Genomic DNA, 14,733 nt, shown 5'->3' with positions numbered 1-14,733 from the left:
TACTTGTAAGCAGATTAATGCATCACCTGCACATATGTGGGCTGCAGAGAATATAATTTTGGAGAGCCTTCAACATTTGATCTGATATGATCTATATTAATATATAGAAATAATCAAACTTCATTGTAAGTGTTCTACAGCTGCATCATTCTGTGTATGTACATACATCTAAAAGTTACTGTATTTGGATGTGTATTTCTGGTTGCTCGGTTTGTCTAACTCATAAAGGTCATGACTCAAGGTGTTTGGCAGAATGACATTTGGAGGGTAAAGGAGCTGGATGTTATGGAAAGCAAAAAGAGATAAACAGAAATGCAGAAGAAAGCACTAAATGTCAAGCACTTCAAAACCATGCCACTTTACATGTCTTATGTCAAAGTATTTCCATGCAAATTCTTAACACAGTTTGGAGAAGTGGCTCTACAGTAGACAAAGAGATAAGGTATAATAAAAAATAGATATTGGGGAAGAGACTACATTTACTCTCATAACATGAGAAGACCTAAACCCCAAAATCAATGTCACCAATGATAGGGGAGAAGAAGAGAGAGAAGAGAGTTTGCCCCACATCCTGTTCCCCTGCCAGGACATTAGCACTTGGCCAATGCAGCAGGAAGTGCAGAGCAAGGTCTTCTCTGATTTTCAACTGATGTGTCACAGCCAAGGAACCAGAGAGATGAGAGGCCAGACAGTCACAGGAAAATTATTCTGTGTGATTTCAACCAGACACTCTAAACTTATGCCTCCTCACCACAAACTGTTGTAAGAGGAGAAGGATTCAAGACCTCCTTTTTTATTAGGTTTGAGCCCAAGTCATACACAGCTTTTGCTGCATGGGAAAATGCAAAGATCCCTGCACAAAAGCCCTGTAGAGCTAGAACACACATACACAGTAGAGCTAGAAGTGCTTTCCAAATGAAAGCACCTGGTCTGCTCTAAGTAGCATATTACCAAATTTAAATTCAAAATTTATTTCATAATAGTATTACTGTCTTGACTTGATATTAGCTGAATCTGAAGTGTAAAATCCTGATTTCACTGGTAGCAATATGAATTTCATTATTGCCTTTAGTGAGGCTAAATTAAATTTCAGCTGATGCATAGTGACTTGGTGAACCCACGATGATTTGCACCAGCTGGGGATTTGACCCAGATTTGCTGAGCACTGCTAGGCTTTGCACCGTGGACACTTGCCCACTGGGAATAAGGTTAACCATTAGCTTACTTTACAGGCAGAGCTACATCCATCAAAAGGCCAGAACTCCCTGTCAGGACTAGCTCTAGGTGAATTTCAGAGACTGCTGTAAAAGTACCTTAATGAAATGCAGAAGATAATGCAGTGTCCCATAAGCCACTTTACAGCAAGGGAGAATATATGACATTCATCTTGAAGAACATATGATAGATTATATTTTCCTCCATTATTGCTGTAGTTTTCTTTTTCTAACAGTTTCAGACACAAAGCTGAACATAATTTCATTTAGTTTTGAGGCCATATTTTAATAGTAACTGTATGAGATACAGTCCCAAGCCCTTTGTACAGATCATTTGATACCAAAGAGATTCAGCATTTCTTTTAAGAATCCAGCCTGACCTTTGGATAAATTTTGATCAGCACTTAGAAGTATGTTATATTTTCATCAGTCAGAACAACTGGAGTGGGATGACCAAACTTACGCTCAAAAAAAAAAGGTACTCACTCCACTAATAGAAATTGTTTCCTTGTCCAGAATGTCTCTGAAACACTAAATGCAGAACTTTCAGCTCTTTCTGCTTACCATGTTCCCCCACTGGAACCATAAAGAACCATGTGCAGCAATGTAGGAGCAGCACTTCATTTCTAACAGTCTGAATTGCCTGTGCCATTGCAGCCTTTGCCCCATTTGTCCTGTGAAGGGCCTGACAATTGTGCTTTACCTAATTTCTTCTTTATTAAAAAGTCTTTTTAAAAAGATATCTCATCCTTTGGTGTTCATGGTCTTCTGGCTCTGACTGAATTATTAAGTTGAAGGCTAAGTGTTGTAGATGGAGGCATTTAACTTTTGAGAGTTAGAGGCAAGGGAATAAAATCTTTGCAGGGGACATTAGCTTGGTAATCCATCTCCCTTATGTAGTTTCTGCTTTTGCTGTAGATATCCCTAGTAGTCCCAAAAGTCCAGCAGGGTCACTATATAAGACACCTTCCAGGCCTTCCTGCAGGCTCTATGACTGTCCAAGGCCAGCTGCACCCCTCAAAGGAGAGCCTGAGGGCAGTTTTTGCTCATGTGGTATATACAGACTGTCTGAAACTCTGCCTCTGGGCACCTCTGCTCACAGTCGGGCATCTTCCCAAAGCTCACTAACTGCAAGAGAGGCAGGATTTGTGGCACACTGTGCATTAGAACTCCTCCTTCTCTGTAATAAAGCATGAAATCCATTTAATAAATCATAGAATCTAAATATTTTTTCTTATTGGAACAAAGGACAAAAGGTACCCAAAAAAGTGAACCATTTAATTTAATTTAACTATTAAGTGTACATCATAGCTCTTAAATATCAAAAGTAATGAAGAAAAAACATACTGGGTAGCATCAGTCCATATTTATGAGTTACTTTTGGGCTCTGGTGTGCTACTGCAGGAATTGCAGTTGTGTGAACTGTAAAAGAAAATGCCAGTGATCACCATCCAAAAGACTGGCTTTACTCCAAAGCATTGTGGCAGAAACAATGTTGTTATTCTGTATTTGCAGAGTAGGAAAACTTTGCAAAATCTTAAATGTCACTGCAAATGTTGACTTCTAATGTGCATTTCAAAAACAGAACAGATAATTATGTACACAACAGGAAAAAGAGTAGGGACACTAATGTTAAAGGAAGACAGTGAAAAACATCATAAATGTAGGCAAAGGTAGGTCAGAAAGTGCTTGAGAATTTAACTGTGATATGCAGCTTCTTTGCACAATGTATGCTTGAGGAGAGATTGACAAAAGGAATAATATAAATTCCAAATATAGACAGTATGTTTAGGTTTAAAAGATTATTATGAGTAGACCTGTCAACCTGGCTGGAAAGGAATATAAAATACAGCATGAAATAGATGGAAATAGCATGTGGTGAAGTACTCTGAAAGAGACATGAAGAGACCAATTACCACTGTACCCACAACAAAATCCACAGAACAAGAATAGAACTATATTAGGCAATTCTTCCATCATTATTTTATGTTGAAGTATATAAAGCTAGATGTTGGATATAACAAGAGAATAAAGAAACATACCACATCAAAAATTTTTCAGTTTGATACGCAATTTCACTTGACATGCAGAAAGTGCTGATGGGTATGAACAATTAGACCAGAACACCTGGAGCATGCAAAGCAAAAACTTTAATTCCAGCATGGGTTTCTATCTCATGTTGCAGCTATAATATCTGTAGCATATAATGTTGTTTCCATTGGGAGATACCGAGTCCTTCCAAAAGCAAAATCCATGAGCACTCCTAAATACTACAGAAGACAGATAAAAGGTCATGGAAACTTAATAATACATGGAAATGTAATAGATGGCTGCTAGGGTGATGCTAATTGACACTTAGGTAATAAGTAAGGTAAGTAATCAACAGATTAATAGTTTTTACACATAGTTCTCAGAAAAGCTGTTCAAGGTAAAGAAGCATTGTTGTCCTTGTGCAAATAGCAATCCAAAGCACAGGCAGATATCACATCTAATTATGGCTGCACAGTAAATCTGAAACATATCTGGGAACAGAGAATAAGGTTACTAACTCCCAGGCTTGGATTCTAGCTGCATAAAAATATTACCCTTGGCTGAGATCATATTACTAAGTTACACTGTATGAAAAGAATTGGAATGGTAGCCATCAGACAACCATTATATTTGTACAACACTCAAATTTATAGGATCTGTTTAAATCTTCTTTATGGACTTGAAATAGTGAAGTTAGTGGAGTCCCAGTGGAGCCTGTGAAAGTGCTCTTAGATCAGAACATAGCAGAGAATCATGACATATATGCTTGAGGTAAAAAACAGCTTTCTAAAGTAATATAGGATGAAGGCATAATTTTTTGCAGAATGAATTCTCTCAGAGAATATTTTGGGCTGACTGGAATGATCCCAAAAAAGCAAAACTTTTTATTCTGTGATAAAAACAAAAATCCAGCCATAAAGCTTTCATTTAGAATTTCACTATTATTTGTTATATAATTTAACATTCAATGCACTTTAATATCATGCTCTTTGATACTCTTCTGTTAGGCATAAGTTAAACAGTGATGCAGCAAACCAAAAAAGGCTTTGAAACCAACAGCAAAACCTTATATGCACTCATTTCAAGCTTAAACCTCCACTTCAGTGTACAGAACTTCTCAGACTGCACCTGCAGTCTAATGGGAAAAAATCAGGCTACAGCAGGTTCAGCCAAGGCAAAGAACAGTCTGAAATTCAGCAAAGACAAATGCAGTGTTTTTCCCTGCACCTGGGGAAGAACAACACTTTGAGCCAGTACAGGCTGGGAGTGACCTGCTGGAAAGCAGCTCCGTGGAGAAGGACCTGAGGGTGCTGGTGGACAACCATCTGTCCATGAGCCAGCAGTGTGTCCTGGTGGCCAAGAAAGCCAATGGGATCCTGGGGGGCATTAGGGAGAGCACTTCCAGCAGGGAGGTGATCCTGCCCCTCTGCTCAGCCCTGGTGAGGCCACATCTGAAGTGCTGTGTCCAGTTCTGGGCTCCTCAGCACAGGAGAGATATGGAGCTCCAACGGCTGGTCTAAAGGATGGCAAGAAGGATGATTGAGGGACAGGAGCCTCTTATGATGAGAGGCTGAGGTAGCTGGGCCTATTCAGCTTTGAGAGAGAACCTCATCACTAAGTATCTGCAGGGAGGTGTCAAGGGGATGGAGCCAGGCTCTGCTTGATGGTGCCAAGCACTAGGACAAGAGGCAATGGGCAGAAGCTGAAGCACAGGGAGTTCCAGCTGAATATGAGGAAGAACTTCTTTCCTGTGTGGATGACCAAGCCCTGGAACAAGTTGCCCACAGAGGATGTGGAGTCTCCTTTACAGGAGATATTCAAGAACCATCTGGATGGAATTTTGTGCAATGTGCTTAGGATGACTCTGCTGGAGCAGGGATATTGGACCACATGACCAACAGCGGTCCCTTCCAAACTGACCCATTTTGTGATTCTGTAACAAATTCTGCAACAATTTTTTTCCTCAAGTAGGGGATGACACCAGGCTGATTTGTGTAGCTGGTATGCTGCAGGGAAGGGATGCCATCCAGAGGGATCTTGACAGGCTTGAGAGGTGGGTCTGCATGAACCTCATGAAATTCAACAAGGCCAAGTGCAAGGTCCTGCACCTGGGTCAGGACAATCACCAGCATAGACCAGTTCATGATAGGACTGAGAACATCCCTGCAGAGAACTTGGGGATTCTGTTGGTTGAGAAATTGGACAGTAGTTGTGTATTGGTTTTGCATGGCAAGGTTTGGATCATGGGGAAGCAGGGGTGACTTCTGTGAGAAGATGCCAGGAGCTTTGCCCATGTTGCAGAGACCCAAAGCCAGCTAGTTCCAAGATGGACCTGCTGCTGCCCAAGGCAAGTTCATCAGTGACAGTGGAAGCATGTCTGGGATGACATACCTAAGAAGCTGACTGAGCCTCCTGTGCCACAGCAGCCAGGAGATAGGAGTGGGAGCATGTGAGAGAAACAGCCCTGCAGGCACCATGGTCAGGGAAGAGTTGTGGAGACAGGACATGGGGCAACAGTTTTAGACTGGAACAGGGTAGGTTTAGATTGGGCATAAGGAAAAAAGTTGGTGGTAAGAAATTGGAATGAGTTTCCCAGGAAGTTGTGGGTGCCCCATTCTTGGAAAACTTCAAGGCCACAGTCAATGGGGTTTGAGCAAACTGGTGTAGTGGATGGTGCCCCAGCCCATGGTGGGGGGGTGGTCTATAACCTTTAAAAGCCCCTTCCAAACCATTCCATGGTTCTATGAAGTGCTGACTGTAACACCACCAGAAATGTAATGGAGAAGCCTGGGCCTTCTGTTTTTGGAACATATTTCAATAGATTGATGATGAGACTGAAACAGAAATTATGTCACAGATCTTGTTCATCATCTGTTTCTCAAGAAAATGTCTTACTCTACTGCCCCTGTGCTATAATTTACCTTAATCAATAAACCCATATAAATTGCACTTCCTAGCACTTCTTATTAACTATCTTGTCATAAATAACTTACAGGAAAGAAACTGTGTTACAATTTTTTTTCCCCCACTGTAAATCTGTTACCTTTCTCAACACTATCACACCGAAGTAAGGAGAGCCAGGAATGCATATATTAATTATAAAACCCAACCATGCTAATTTTGAAGGATGAATGATGAGGCAATTTCTTTCTTTGTAGTCCAATTCCTTATTTGTTTTATGGAATCTCAATATACTTCTAAGATAAAATGCCTAAAATGAACTTAGGACTTAAAACATCATTTTAGACTCTGACATTATATTGAAAGATGTGACTGAAGGCTGACTGCTTTTTTAAAACAATATAATACCATTATCATTATGGTATGGTATATGAGCAAAATTCTTTCTCACTTTAAAATTTTGTAATTTCTTTCTAAAATAAATAAAGCAATTAAGTAAAAAAAGAATTTAAACTTCCACTGTTTTGAATGCTTTTATTTCCTTCCTAAATGGATGGCTGAAATGGCATCTTGGTTAATTGACACTTCTGAATTAACATAATCAGAAATATAACCATTGGGAGAGAGGGATGGGTTTTTAATCTAATTTTTAGTAATGACTGATTTTTCTAAACTAAAATAAGTAGCATTGTTTGGTTGGCTTCTTGCAGGTGAAATCATTGATGATCTGAACTTTTAAGGTTTTAGATGGTTGGCTTAAATTTTTGAGTTCTGCATAGGAAAGTCCAGTTGTTTGAATTATATTTTGTATTTTTTTAAAATATGGAGTTGCAATAGAAAGATAGGATTGGAAAGGACTTCTTATTTGACTTTCATTTTTTACATTAAATATATAAAATGTATTTTAAAAGCAGGGAAAAATGTTTAATATTAAAGACTATCCTGTAGTGGGAATATGGTGAGTTGACTTTGGGTAACTGCCAGACACCCACCCAGCTGCTCTCTCACTCCCATTCCTTAATAGGACAGGGAAATCACCTTAAAACACTCGTGGGTGGAGGTAAAGACAAGGAGACCACTTACCAATTAGTGTCACAAGCAAAACAAACTCAATTTTGGAAAAATTAACTTAATTCCTCAACAATTAAAAGTTTTACCAGATGGTGAGATGCAAAAATAAAGCACCTTCCTCCCAGGCCCTTTTTCCCCCCAGATTCAACTTTGCTCCCTCATTTCCAACGCCTTGACCTCCTCCCTCACCAAGTTTTGCAAGGAAGGTGGGGAATGGTGATAGAGATTGTGATCAGTACATAATGGCTTCTGTCTGCTGCTTCTTCCTCTTCATACTTTACCCTTGTTCCAGAACAGCTCGTCTCTATGGGCTGCAGTCCTTCAGGATAAAACCTGCTCCAACATGGGGTCCTCCGTGGGCTGCAGTGTGAGTATAAGGAGCAGCATGGTTACACAGGCCACAAGGGAATGCACTCCAGTACCTGGAGTACATGTTTCCTTTCCTTTCTTTTTTTTTTTACTTTTTTTTCCCCTCACTCCTCATTGCTATGTGGTGTTTTGCTCTTCATTAAATGTGCTTTGCCAAGCGCACTGTCAGCTTGTCTGGTGCATCCAGCGCTGTTCCCTGGCTGGTCTGTTACAGATCCAGCTGGAAACTGCTGTGTCCAGCACAGGGCAGCCCCCGGTCTCCTCACAGAGGCCACCCCTGGAGCTCCCTTCCTGATGCCAAAACCTTGGGAACTACACCTGATATACACTAACACTGGAAGGATACTCCTACAGTTTCTATTTAAAACATGGACAAAAGCACTTTCAAAAAACCCCAAAACCAAAAACCTTGGAAGGAGGAAGTGAAAAAGTGCACTACCATGAATGCTTCAGGAAAAAAAAACAAACCACCAAACCAAACAGATAAAGGAGGATGGTATTCTTATGATCTGCAAGAATGTAAAATACTTCTGGTATGAAGAACAAAACTATCAGTTCTCCCTGCCTAGAGAGAATGGAAACTGAATTAATGGTTTTGAATTACAGCTTGGAGGATTTAAGATAGATATTAAGTAAAACTTTCTAACAATGTGGATCATGACAACACTCAAACAGATTGCCTGAAGAGCTTTTAGAGTTGCAGTCCTTGGAAATCTCTAAGGACAGGTTAGGTAAGCATCTATGAGAGTTGACAGGTGCAGTTGATTTTTCCTATGGGCAAAAGCATAGAGTAGAAGACCTCCTGAGGTGTCTTTCAGACTGTTTTCCTCTCTTTCTGTGATAGGCAGAGATTTAATCTACAAGTACACTCATGACTTCAATAAGGGTATTTATAAAAGAAAGTACTCCTCAGAAAGACATTTGCAGAGATGTTTGTTTTTTTTGAAAGTAAATAGGAATGCATAAAAGGAGTAGAGCTCCTGGCTGAAAATGTAACCCACGGTTCTTTTTCTGACAAAAAAATAGCATCTTATATAGATTTTCTCAAGACTACAGGTGACAGTTGGGTTTGAATTTTCAAGGTGTGCATAGAAAGCCACACTGCCTCCCTCACCATTATAAACAGAGCAAAATACTGAAACACATTAAATCTTCTAGATGTCTCCAACATATGACTTTTATAGAGATAAGAACTTTAGTAATGGGCACTTAACTTACACTCAGAAGATGGTATGTCTTTGCCTGGGTAACAGCTCACACTTTATCTGCATGGAAATCTCTAAGGCTAGGGACAGGTTAGGTAAGTATCTATCAGAGTTGGCAGGTACAGTTGATTCTGCCTGTGGGCTAAAGTATAGAGTTGATGACCTTCTGAAGTCTCTTTCAGGTTGTTTTGTCTCATTCTGTGATAGACAGTGATTTAGCTTGCAAGTACTCTCTTGACTTCAATAGAACTTCCTTCTTATGAGAAACTTGGAGGTCTTTCACTGAATAATCTGACCAAATACCTGCAGTTACAGACATTTGCACATCTACACCTGAGAATTCCTATGCAATCAGTGAAGTGGAACAGGCATGTTGTTCAGCTCACTTATTTTCAATGTTGCCTTTAGGATGAGATGTGTCCTGGATGTACATTTTTATTTTCAATGACCATGAAGAAAACAAGAAGTAAGTAGCTGAAAAATAGACATATGTATTTTACAGGTAAGTAAATGAATATCACTCTTCCTTGGATAGGTTTTTCACATTGTATATCATCACTTCTCTTCATACAGCTTCTGTGGAATAGAAAGAACTGCTGGCTTCTTTGTGAAGATGTGGAAATGAAGCACAGGACAGTTAAAAGAATTACTCAGGGTCACAGCACAAAACTTAGCAGAAGAGAAGCCTAAGTTTGTAAAGACTCTGACTGTTCCACAGATTTTTTTTTTTTTGTAACAAAAATGATTTTTTTAATGAAGTGTTTGTTAAAAATGTGTTTCTAAGAGAGTCATCATCACAGGGATTGGATCTCTAGAAGCCAGTGTCTGAAATGTATACTTCGTTCTGGAAATGGAGAGCTGGGCAGGGAAAGGAGGAAAGACGTAAGAGCAGATAAAATAGCTTTGCTACAGTGTAGGAAAAACATGCAATAAAGAAGCTCTGGGAGACACAGAAGTACTTTGTGACATGAAAGCCCTAGCTTCTTTTCCAGCTCCCACAATATTCTCCAAAACTATTCCTTCATACAGCCAGCTTTTATATTAAATTTATTACCTTATATTGGGGATAAATCTCACCTGGGATAATGTACCCTGCTTCTCAATACACAGAGACTTCAAAGAGCATTAGATTCACATTTAAACTGGATCAGATGGGGATTATTAGATTCAAGGTTTTCTGCAGAAGGCCTCTTTATAACATGACTCTTATGTTGTCATGTACTTCATTTTACATCCATAACTTGTATTTAAAAGTATTTATTGAAGATACAGGACAATTAGTGAGCAAAGGAATTTTAGAAATTAATATATGCCATAAAGCTCCATCTAAACCCAATGGTATTAAAATAATAAGTTCAAACATTCTAAACTAGCAATTACAAAAATCAAAATTGCAGAAATCAAAATTACCCTGAAAATTATTAGTATCCATTTCTGATGATTATCATGCTAACATATTTAGCTGTGCAATCAAATCCCACATTTTCCACAAGATTTCTCCCTCAGGTGGTGCACAAAAAACATGAAGATGAAGCTGTTATCTTCTATTGGAAAAATATATACCTCAATTTTAAAAGAGTTGAATCATTAACTCAAATCTTTACACAAATATATCACAGGAATTGCAGAAATACTGTATTCCAGGCAACTGGTTCACTTCTCAGATTCAGTCACAGCAGTGTATGCCATTGTCACATAAGGACTGAATCCTCCTGAGTTCTGTGGGGAGCAACATGCAAAGAGGAACTGTCACATTAAGTGGTTTTTTTGACTCAGATGGGGCAACTGCGAGGCATTTTAAAAACTTTTATTCTATTTTTAGTCTCATGTGAAGGGTGAGACAATACAGGTGTTGTAATTCGCACCATCGCAATCAGAAGCCAACTATTTCTCAATTACAATAAATTATAATCATTTCTTGGCTTATAAGCTTTTGCCACACTATGCTGTAAATGCCTTAAAGCCAATAATCAAAAATTACCCCTCGTGGGTCCTACTACAATGTATCTTTCATAGTTCTATTTCTCTAAAGTATCTAACCTTATTTGCAAAACCATCTTTTGAAACTTATATCTAGTTCCATTTCTCTCTCAACAATGTCTGTTCTATTCCATGGCATTTCTAAGTCAGGATTTCTTATTTCAAAGTTTGCATACAGACGCACACTATGTGAATCTTCTGTCAGGCTTTGAGAGTTCTCTACAAATCCATTTCCCACAAAGATCTAAGTAAATATCTCCAGTGTGATGCAGAAAATTGGCATGAAAACACCTCTCCAATAGTTGTTAAAGTAGACATGTTACTCATTCAAAACTCACAAACAGTTTTGGGCTACACTGGTAGATGTTTTTCATGGAAACTAAGAACCATACAGAACCATTATAGCTCGACTTCCTATGTCGTTAGGACAGTTTCCCTACAGTTTCCTTTATGTCAAAATGAAAGCATATTCCAAATTTTCTGTGACTCTTGAAACCTTTCTTCAACAGAAGACAGAATGGTACAATTATTTAGCAGTTGCACGGATTTTTCATATGACCATTTCCAAGAAGTTTTGGAGATGGAAAGACTCAGGCAACATAGAAAGAAACTGTATGTCTGAATGTAAAAATAAATGGACTACTCAAAATTGAATACTTTAAGATGAAAACCTTTCATTTCCTTAGATTGAAAACGGGAAGAAACTTTTTCTTTTGTAATCTGATCCTGTCACTCATTTTCACATTGACTAGCCTTATTTTAAAATGACTAGGGAAATTAGGAAATGAGGGGTAATTTACCCAATTCTAAAAAAAAATCTTCAGTAAAATCCATAGGTTTTTAGAATGGTTTGTCTCCTAATTTGTCATGTAGCCCTTTAACACAATGGAATCTGTCATTAAAAAGGGATCTAGCTTGCTCAAAGTCATTATATTTTATTTTAAGAAGGTGAAAAATATCACCTTTGTGATGATAAGGTGATAAAGAAGGTAGGAAAACATAATAAAAGAGCTCTCAAAAACTATAATGTTCATGAAAGGATTTTCTGCTGTTAAAATACACAGGTTGAAATGAGTTTTGTTATTTTGTCAGGAATGCCCTGGGCTAGGAAGACTGAAATGAGAAGGAAGATTTGATGTCATTTCTAATGAACACAAAACATTATTTGGGTTTTTTTTTCTATTTGTAAAAATTAGGAACAATTCTTTTTTTGCCTTACAAAGCACTGAAGAAAGCACTGTATTTTCTCATAACTTTATTTCTAACAACCATGAAATACTATCTTTTAAGAAAATCACAACCTGCTTTTCCTTTTTTCCTTCCTTTCTATAGTTACCATGACAACCATAGAATTTTGGTAGGGATAAAACATTTGACAAGCTCATTGTCTTTCTGCTTTTAAAGTCTTCATAGCAACACAGATGATCAGACAGGCCTTATTAAACAAGGCTGAGCATTACAGAAGCATGAAAACTACACAAATAACATGAGCAGGTCAGGAAAAATGGGATTTCCTGTCAAGACCATGATATAAAACAACAGAATTTGTCATTGCAGTAACAAACATTAAAATTGTGATTTACTTTGTTATGTGAGCAGTGGATAGGGAAGGATATTTTCAGCTTGGGTGAATAGACCAGATACAAATGGGTGAAGGTGTCCAAAGAAATGCTAAACATCCAGCCCAGAGAAATATGAGTCCAACTTCTCAACTAAATTAGAGAAGTTTAAAGAGTAGTACAAAACACAAACATTCTCTGAGGAGCCTCATGTTGTTTGAGATCACCAAGACATCAGAAATGTCAGACGCCAATGTATCTTTTCCTAGATATTGGAACTATTAAACAGCTTTTGATAAGACTAAGGACAGGACTTTTAAATTCTTGGCAGTCTAATTCAAATTGAAATTGTGGTACTTCAAAAAAGGGTTTCATTCTGATTTGGTACTAAAACTAAAGCTTAAAAAAACCTCCTAGAAACAGAAATGGGGAAAACATATAATTTTGAGGTGATTTTTGCTTAGCTAAAATGAAAAAAAAAACAAGCTGTAGTAATAATTTTTTTTTGTTAATTTGGTGGATTTGCAAAATTTATCCTGTGTGGGTTTTTTTATAATTATTAGTTCATGGCATATCAGCAGCAGGATATTCACCTACAGCACTGCTACTGGCATCTGACAGTATGAAAAAATATTGAGATATTTTATTTTTCTTTAAATCAATCCCTAAACTGATTCTGACATTTTTCAAACACTGGTCCTCTTTTTTTTTTTTTTTTCCCCAGTGTAAAACACAAACCCAAACAGGAGATTATTTAATGTAAATATCTAACTGTTTCATGTTTTCTTTTCAAAGTTGTCTTTACCTAGAAAATTTTAGTTAAAATTAAATCTTTCAAAAACATATATATTCTATATAAAAAGCATATTTTTAATGACATACATTTACCTGAAAGGATTCTGATCAGTTCAGCTGGCTGTAAACAACTATTTGTTTATTTAATTTGCGTATGTAGTGGCATCAACTCTGCACAAAAAGTTAAAAACATTGGAATGTATGTTGTGGGAGAGCCACAACACTCTATCACTCTTTCACTATTAAGCTCTGACTACTTCAAACTCTGAACCAAATTTTCAGAATGTTGGTGGGGGGGAAGAAAAAGAAAAAAATTATTTTTTTTCTCTTAGCCAAGAGAAACTGGAAGTTCCTATAACTAATAATTCTTGCGCCTGAAGGCCTGATGAGTACCCAATATCTTAAGTACATATACTGATACTGGACAAGCTGCCAAACTCCATCTGCTCAGTGACATTTGGAAAGACAAATCAGACGAATCAATTGTGTTGCTTGAGACACACAGTTCAAAATTAGCCTTGGAGGTAATCAGAAGGAATTCTGCTTAGTAGTAATAGGGGATAAATTTCTGGCATTTGACAGGCTCATTTACATGTCCAGATAAGCCATAACTAATTACTTTTAGCCAAATTAGGCCATCACAGCCCAAGGCTGGACAAGAATATGGCAAAAATCTTGTTGGATGGGCAGGGTCAGGGATGGGTGGCCAGTGGGCAGCACTCTGTGTGGCTGCTGGTGACAAGAGGATACAAGGTGACAAGCATGGAGCTCTGCACTGGGACCTGTCAGGTTCAACAGCTTTATCAGGGACCTGAGATGGTAATAGAGTGCACTTTCACCAAGGTTGCAAGTGACCTCGATCTCAAATTTGGGAAAACAGTAAATGTGATGAAGGGCAGCACCACTATCCAAAGGGATTCAGGCAGGATGGAGGAAGTGCCCAAGAGGAATCTCAATGAATAAAACATGCATTGCACCTGAAAAGGAAGAATCCCAGGCACCAACACATGCTGAGGACTGACAAACTGGCACAGATCACTGAAGTATTTTCTTATAATGACATCATGTTTGAAGACATTGGAGGGTGCATATCAGTACTGATATCCGTGTTTATATCGTGTTTGGTCACATCCCCCTAAGTTCTGGTATGACAGGGAGTCATACAGCTTTCACCATACTTTGTTCTTCTAAGTGGTACTAGGAACAACACCACTGAAATTTATTATCAATTGAAAAGGGGCAAAGAAAGTGACTTTTCTGGAGTCCTTCAATACACTTAGGAGTTTTTCTCATATGTGTGTCTGTCTGCACATGCAGTAGCACAATTACATACTTAATCATTTTTAGTACAATTAACATAAGACTGGGTATACAGGCAAAAAAATTGTTATGGATTTTCCTTCTATTCATTTCAAAATCAATTAACCTTGAAGAAAAGACTGAACAACAGTCTGAATTATTTTGTATTTAAAATCTTAGCCTTTGCATCACAGAGCAGGAAATTCCATAGAAAACAAATTTGAAGGATCATCTTCTTCTTAATTATTGCCATTTTTCATTTTTTCACTTTTGGTGCTATTTTAAGTTGAAGGACAGAGTACACAGACA

The sequence above is a fragment of the Motacilla alba genome, chromosome 1 (genome assembly GCF_015832195.1).
Source record: "Motacilla alba alba isolate MOTALB_02 chromosome 1, Motacilla_alba_V1.0_pri, whole genome shotgun sequence".
Lineage (NCBI taxonomy): Eukaryota > Metazoa > Chordata > Aves > Passeriformes > Motacillidae > Motacilla > Motacilla alba.
The sequence above is the reverse complement of the archived record's forward strand: the minus strand, read 5'-3'. Positions refer to the sequence as shown.